Source organism: Zea mays, chromosome 2 (genome assembly GCF_902167145.1).
Source record: "Zea mays cultivar B73 chromosome 2, Zm-B73-REFERENCE-NAM-5.0, whole genome shotgun sequence".
NCBI lineage: Eukaryota > Viridiplantae > Streptophyta > Magnoliopsida > Poales > Poaceae > Zea > Zea mays.
This window is the reverse complement of record NC_050097.1, coordinates 147,887,812-147,893,886: the sequence shown is the minus strand read 5'-3', so window position 1 is coordinate 147,893,886 and position 6,075 is coordinate 147,887,812. Positions and strand designations below refer to the sequence as shown.

General features: G+C 39.7%; 1 long non-coding RNA gene across 1 annotated transcript; it reads left to right on the top strand.

Moving 5' to 3' along the window:
- The first annotated feature begins 1,913 nt into the window (after positions 1 to 1,913).
- Positions 1,914 to 4,517, top strand: LOC103647080 (uncharacterized). The gene is made up of 2 exons (XR_002267287.2): positions 1,914 to 2,318; positions 4,478 to 4,517. It is a non-coding gene; the product is annotated as an uncharacterized lncRNA (long non-coding RNA).
- Positions 4,518 to 6,075: the final 1,558 nt, after the last annotated feature.

Below are 6,075 nucleotides of genomic sequence, written 5' to 3'. Positions count from 1 at the left end.
CCATTGTAACCATCGACTCTTTTCAATGACAAATGGTCTAAAGTGTTAAACAACATCGGATGTAGCTAAATGTACACTATTAGCAACCAAACTACCATAGAATGTTGCCTCCATTTGTTTTATGTTATTGTGCTACCAATCAATCACTAGTCAAATATCAATACCATTTCTATTTGTATTAAATTATGAGTTTTCGTTAGTATTCCGTTTCCGTTTGTTTTCACAATTCCGTTTATCCCGTTCCCGTTTCCATTCCCGACTATTCTGGACCCGATCTCGTTTCCGATGATAAAATACAGATACGGAAACGGGAGAGGGGTTTTCCGTCTGTTTTCATCCCTAATCTAAGTATCTAACAATACTAGTCTAGTCCAAGAAGCACAATGGAAGAAGCAAGTAGAAAGAAATTGTCGCTATTTCTATAGGGCCCAGAAGATTCACCTAACATGTTGGGATTGGTGATCTTAAGAGCAGCAAGATCATAAATGCCCTTGGAAAATGAGTTTTTTCTACCAACAGGAGCATGTATCTAGCTTAGGCTATTCTCAATGGTGGTTTCATGCACATTTAATATTGTGTCACATCAGATTTTTTGGTGACATGGCATAGCATTTAAGAGTATTGAGTTTATGAGGATGAAACCATATCAACTCATTTCCAAGATCTTAAAAACCATGTGAAACCTCAATTGTGAGTGATTTGTTTTATATTCACATAATTTACTAACTTATATTGGCCATTGAGTTGCGACATTTAATTGGTATGTTAGCCTATGAAATAGTGACGTGAAATATTGCATTGAGAGACAGTTTCATTCATAATTTTATAGCACTTATAATGACGTGTCAGTGTTGGAAAGAGTGCCACGGAACTCCCATTGTGAATAGCCCTATTAGCTGCATGACTGCATGAGCATCACAGAATGAAATGCCTACCTTGTGCTGAAGTTGCTGTGGCCGCTGTTGTGAAGCTTGGTCCAACTGGCTCGCCATGTTTGCTGCTGCTCCGAGTGACCAAGTCCGAGGTGATCTGAGGAGGGGTTGTTTAGGGTTTAGGCTGTTGTTCTTGCTGCAGCTCTCCGAGTCGTCTGTGCCGTCTGCTGTCACATTCGAGCACTCCTGACGCGCGAAAAGGAAAAAAAGAGAGCGCAGTTTGCATACCTGTTGTAACACCCATGATGTTTACCTTCTGTTCGACAGAGACGATGAACTTAAGCTTGGAATGTCGGCAAGAATAAAGGTCCCTATGTCTTAATTTTCTTAGCCTATCCTGAGTTTGGCGTCATTTTCACCTTTATTTACCTGGACTATCTCAAATGTTTCACAAGTTCGAAATTTTAATTACCTCCTGAGCCAGTCGGCGCACGAGTAGGTGAATGTGGATTTACGGCGTGTCCACATTTTTTTTAATTTGGACAGTGCTCGTCAACCCAGAAATCGTGCACATGGTTAATAAATTAGAAACTATTTCTTCAGCAAGTTATCTGTGGCGGGGAAATCAAATGCATCACGAAATTTTACTATGTCTGGTTAAACCAAGTCTCGAGTCTCTTGTCTATTTAGAATTAATTAGTGTCAGTGACTGCAACTTTGGAGGGTCAACTCCGTCGTATGAATTTGTCCCCAACAAATAATATTAGACCTCGATGACAAAAGTACTGATGCAAAACTAAACTAGACCGAGATAATTGGAGCCGAGACCGTGTATTCGTAATTAATCCGTTTCCCTGTTTATTAAGGCAAAAAAATTAAATATGTTCCCGCAGATACATTTTTGTCCAATTTCAAACTTCAGCAAGCGTTGTCTAAATACAATCACCCATATAATTTTGGTCCGGCCTGTTCACACATCGCAAAAATCCTAATTCTAGAAACCAGAGATATAATTATATTTTATTAACAAAAAAATGAAGAAAATTCATTCTTCTCCTCTCCACGCCGCTGAACAGGTTGATGGCCTTATCCAGTGCCCTGGGCGTCATCTCCTCGGTCTCTGTTTTCCTTCCCATGGAGCACTAGCCGCCCAGCCTCTATCTTCCTCAATCTCCAGCCGCCCTCCTCACCTCCCCAGATGTGAGCTCGCCCCTGCGCTCCAGCTCGCCATCGCCCCTCCCTGTTCCTCGTCGGGCTGTGCGTCCTCGACTTCGACCTCGCCTCCAGCCGTGCACACACTAGAACCGTGCGCCCTGCTCCAAGTCTCCTCGTCGGTGAAGCATCGCCAGCACAACATCTTCTAGCTCGAACCGCTCCACTGATTTACCCCGCCTTCGTCTTCCAGTTTCGGCTCGTGTGCTCACACCAGACACGTTCGCCGTGCAGGTCTTCAACCTCACTGCCCACTCTCACTGTTATTTTTGTTTGCTGTAGTAATCCCCAGATCTCTTGTGTTGTCTTGTTAGTTCTTAGTACCCACAATCTTGCTAGTACCTTGCTGATATATGTGTATATGTGCGTGGGTTTGGGATAAAGGAATCCTAGGAGTGTATGGAGGAGAAAGCCCCAACACGCTGCTCGCTAGATGTTCGGTGAATGGCATGAACCAAAATCGTCAACGTTTGCTTGGAGTTATAGTTGGTTCGGTAATCGTTCTCTAGTTCGCTATTTTTGTTAATTGATTAGGTCGATGGATTAAATAGATGTATTGATCACGATATGTGAAGACATTTAGTTTTTTTTTGATGGAGAAGAAGCGAGGCCAGTGCGACGCTCACCATATGCTCGACGAAAGGTCTAAACATTAGATCGTCGCTGTTTTTGCTTTCATCCGAGTCAACTTAGTAGTGGTATGACACATTGTTTTTTTACGACTAATTTAATTGATGAATAGATTAATAGCTATATTAGTCACGATGGTTTCTTTTATGTAGGAGGGGTGCGAGGTATTGATTTCTAGGTCTTTTGACGTGCCTGTGTGCTGCCCCTCAGCGTGCAGGGAAGAATCTCCTTGTTTGTATTTTAATTGTGATAATTATGGGTAGATTAGGTGATGTTGAAGTGTCTCCTTGCCTGTGATGTGGTTATTGTGTTAATAAGTAGATATGTCGTATTTGGTTTGTCATAATCTCGCTTAGGGAACCTGATTGTCTCTGAGTTGAATTTTGCTGCACACATCCTCTCTGTTGTGGGGTAATAATTGAGTGAATTAAATCATATTTTCTGTAGAAGTGTTATATAGAAAAGTTATAGATAACTCCTTTATCTTGCTTGCGTAAAAATTTCATGACCATAGGTTTAGTAGTTTAGGAGTTATGATTTTTTCAAGTACAGTATACGAATCTATCCAGATTCTGTACTGATTTCGAAAATTTCCTTGTTTGACTAAATTAAACTGAGAATTAGCCCTTAGTAATTATAGAAGAATTGTAGTACTTTTCTTAAGCTTTCCAACAATTTTTGGAGCACCCTTTCTGGTGGTCTAGAAGTCAAGTTATGGCTGTTTGAATCTGTCAGAAGTGTGAACAGCAATGTGTGTTTGAATTAACTGACTTCGATACACATTGAATCACCTTGAGATGATTATAAATGAGTTGTAGACAATTTTATTAGCTTTCTAAAAAGTTTAGGATCACATGTTTTGGATGTCTACATCTCTGATTATGGATTTTTGAAGTGAGTAGTCGAATTATGTCCAAATCTAGACAACATTATCGTATAATTCTGATTGACCTTTCTAAGTGTCTTATCTCATGGTGATTATAATACCAAAGTTGTAGAGGATTTCTTAGGCTTTCCAAAAAGTCTTAGTTTACCATTTTTGGATGCATATTTTGTGTTTTATGAATAAAACCGTTAACCGCTGTGCTGCTGTCTAGAAAATCTGCATGTGTTAAACTGATTTCTTGGTGTCATTTTTGTTTGCCTAGGAAGGATTAGTCAATCCTTGATTGATGAAAACTTGTTGCATATGAAGTGTTTATCCAAATTCCTTGTTATATATGGTCAGTTCATTCTTTCTAAATGTTTGCTTTAGACTTGATTGAATTAAGGAGGAGATAAATACTTTGATGAATGTAAATGAGTTGCGACTATTTAGATTTGTGTAAGTATGGTGAAATCAGTAATATGAAGTAAAATTAAATTAGTTCTGCATGAGCGATGTGTGGTATAAATAATAATGCGAGAGATAAATGTAGCATTTCAATAATTAGCTGATAAGTCTGTTTAGGCTAATTGTGTTAAATGTGTTAGTTTGCTTCTCTCCATATGTTAGTCCTAGAAGCCAGTTATAGTGAATTTAATCGGATGAATCTTTTGTATTATACTCTACCTAAGTACGATAGGACTTGTATTCGTTTAAAGTTTCTCGATGTTTGGGTTAGAACCCGTGGTCGTCCTTGTTGTACTTAGTCATTTGTTGACGTCTAGTATTTTCTCACAAGTGTTGCAGCGCCTCGTCATTGTGCTTAATTCTTTATTGTGTGTAATATGTTGTGTTATTCTTCCTTATGTTTATACATGTGCATTGTACATCTAATTAGGTACGCTAGCTGAAAATCGTGCGAAGCGAGGGGTGTGGATCAAAACAACCCACAAGACGATGTCGGCCGATGATCCTGAAGCTAGATGGACTAAGCGGGTGTCAGAATAAAAGTTGATCGTCAAGTGGCCATCATCTAACAACACTAACATAGTGTTATCTCAGGCAAGCCCCGGTGCATTTGTCACCTTCCTTGTGTTTACAAAATTTTATCACTTATATGCTGCATTAGGTGATAGGAGTTGAGTGATTAAACATTTGATGCATTACCATCCTTGAAAGGTTGATTACCACACCTTGTCACCCGTTTTATAAAAGCTAGAGATGCTTAGTCTTGCTGATATATTAAGAAACATATTTTTGATATATGACTCATGTTTTTACAAAAAAGAAAATGAGCTTGGGATAATGAAGGCATCAAGACGTTGATAAATTCATTATCCAGGCATGGCCCCTCTGTCAGGCGCCAAATTTTTGAAATAGTTTAAAATGGGATCAGACGTTGAGCAGGAAAGGTCGTCCGTCTGTGTCGATTAAGGACCGTACCGATTGTTGGCCTGATGATCTAGGACATTTTAACTGGCCACATACATCGTCATGGGTAAGCCTGAACCCGACTATTCCATACGTGAAAAGACAACAGCGCACTGGACGTGGGAGATGGTGGGAGTAGCAGTTACCCTCCTGGCAAGAGGCTGGATGGTAGGGTAATGTGCTCCCGGGTAGCGCGGACCTGTTCATGTAGTGGAGGATCCGTGGGAATGGTTGACATATGCAAGGGTTAAGTGCTACATATGTCGTGTGGTTGGAGATCCCCAGCTGGGTATTAATCGATTCGGATCGCCGTTACTTCTCGGATGTGAAGACTAGATCACTGCCCTTCATCGTAGATAACAAGCGAAACAAACTTTTGATTTAAAAGAAAGTTAGTATAGGACAAGTGAATGCTCTAGATTAGGCAAATCTAGATTCAGGAAAAGTACTTAACTTATGATGTAAAATTTTGGCATAAGGATCCACTACTAGTAAGCTTTTCTGCAAAAATGAGTCTTTGAAATTTGATAAGCTTTACCTTGATTCCCGACAAACCAGCATACCCTTGAGAGTCTTTTCTTTAGTCAGGTAAGTCTTGCTGAGTAATTGCGTACTCAGGGTTTTATTCCCTGTTGTTTTTCAGGTTGTAATTTTGTTATGTTGTGGATGGTGCTAAGTGCCGGTGGGCTCGGCCTTCTTATATAAGTATATCCCTCCTATAGTTTCTTTAATGAGGATTGTCACTTAAGCTAGCATGTATTTCAAATTTACAAATATTCTATAACATTTTAAAGTGTAATTCTTTTGAAACACTTTCTTTTGTAATCACTCCGATGAGGTATAATAAAATCTTGATAAACTTGTAATCATTTTGCAATAAAGAGTTTATTTCCGCTGCAAGTGTTTGTGTGTGAGTTGTGTTTACTTAATCCTGCGATCTCTGCGGTAAGTGGTTTATCCGGGGTCATTGGGACACTCAGACAGATCCTGTTAAGTTGTTTGGTGCACATGCATAGCCGTTTGTGGTCCTTGGGACAAGGACAGGTGCATGTGAGCCCAATAACT